Below are 1,973 nucleotides of genomic sequence, written 5' to 3'. Positions count from 1 at the left end.
AAGAGGGAGCCCCACTCACCCCCATCCTCCTTCCAATCCACAAGAGGGAGCCCCACTCACTCCCTTCCTCCATCCAATCTACAAGAGGGATCCCCACTCACCCCCATCCTCCATCCACTCCACAAGAGGGAGACCCCTCACCCACATACCTCATCCAATCCACAAGAGGGAGCCCCACTCACCCCCATCCTCAATCCAGACCACAAGAGGGAGCCCCACTCACTCCCTTCCTCCATCCAATCCACAAGAGGGAGCCCCACTCACCCCCATCCTCAATCCAGACCACAAGAGGGAGCCCCACTCACTCCCTTCCTCCATCCAATCTACAAGAGGGAGCCCCACTCACCCCCATCCTCAATCCAGACCACAAGAGGGAGCCCCACTCACTCCCTTCCTCCATCCAATCCACAAGAGGGAGCCCCACTCACCCCCATCCTCAATCCAGACCACAAGAGGGAGCCCCACTCACTCCCTTCCTCCATCCAATCTACAAGAGGGATCCTCCACTCCCCCCTATCCTCCATCCACTCCATAAGAGGGAGACCCCTCACCCACATACCTCATCCTCATACCTCATGCCCCCCTCCATGACTTTTCCATCAAAATCAACAATGCAACCATCAGGCCCTCCCCTCACGCCAGGGTACTCGGTGTAACCCTAGACTCTGACTTGTCATTTCAGCCCCAAGTCCTATCGTTGTCAAAAGTTTGTAGATTTCACCTCCGTAACATCTCTAAAATTCGTCCCTTTTTAACAATTAAAACTACCAAGATCCTCATTCACTCCCTTGTTATATCTCGCCTTGACTATTGCAACTCCCTTCTCATTGGCCTGCCTCTCCATAGGCTATCTCCTCTTCAGTCTATCATGAATGCTGCTGCCAGACTTATCCACCTTACCAACCGCTCAGTGTCTGCCAACCCTCTCCTCCAATCCCTACACTGACCTCCATTCAGTGTCTGCCAACCCTCTCCTCCAATCCCTACACTGGCTCCCAATCACCCAGCGAATTAAATTCAAAATACTAACCACCTACAAAGCCATTCACAACTCTGCCCCGGGCTACATCACCAATCTTGTCTCCAAATATCACCCAAACCGTCCTCTCCGTTCTTCTCAAGACCTCCTACTCTCAAGCTCTCTCGTCTCCTCCTCCCACACTCGTCTCCAGGATTTCTCCAGAGCCTCTCCAATCCTCTGGAACTCGCTACCTCCACCGGTCCGGCTATCCCCTACTCTTGCTACCTTCAGACAATCCCTGAAAACTCATCTATTCAGGGAAGCCTATCACGTCTCAAACTAATCTCCTACCTTTTCTATAAACTCATTCCCAACAGTTATAACCTTCTGTACCACCTGCCCCACCCTTTTAGATTGTAAGCTCTTCTGAAGCAGGGTCCTCTTAATCCTTTTGTATTTAATTGTATTGTAACTGTATTGTCTCCTTTTATATTGTAAAGCGCTGCGTAAATTGCTGGCGCTATATAAATCCTGAATAATAATAATAATAATCATCCAATCCACAAGAGGGAGCCCCACTCACCCCCATCCTCAATCCAGACCACAAGAGGGAGCCCCACTCACTCCCTTCCTCCATCCACTCCACAAGAGGGAGCCCCATTCATCCACATCCTCCATCCAATCCACAAGAGGGAGCCCCACTCACCCACATCCTCCATCCAATCCCCAAGAGGGAGCCCCACTCACCCCCATCCTCCATCCAATCCCCAAGAAGAAGCCCCAGTCACCCCCATCCTCCATCCAGAGCACAAGAAGGTGCCCCACTCACCCCCAACCTCCATCCAATCCACAAGAGGGAGTCCAACTCACCCCCATCGTCCATCCAATCCATTTATATAGAATAAAATCACATTCTGGTAATGATTGTGTGGCATTGGTGGATATGCGGTAGGTGCCCCCCCACCCCCCCATCCTCCAATCCCCATATGAAGTCAGACACAGGATCGGGTCC

Source organism: Lithobates pipiens, unplaced genomic scaffold (assembly GCF_037356315.1).
Source record: "Lithobates pipiens isolate NorthernLeopardFrog02 unplaced genomic scaffold, aLitPip1_a1.2 Scaffold_13, whole genome shotgun sequence".
Classification (NCBI taxonomy): Eukaryota; Metazoa; Chordata; class Amphibia; order Anura; family Ranidae; genus Lithobates; species Lithobates pipiens.
This window is presented reverse-complemented; position numbering follows the sequence as displayed.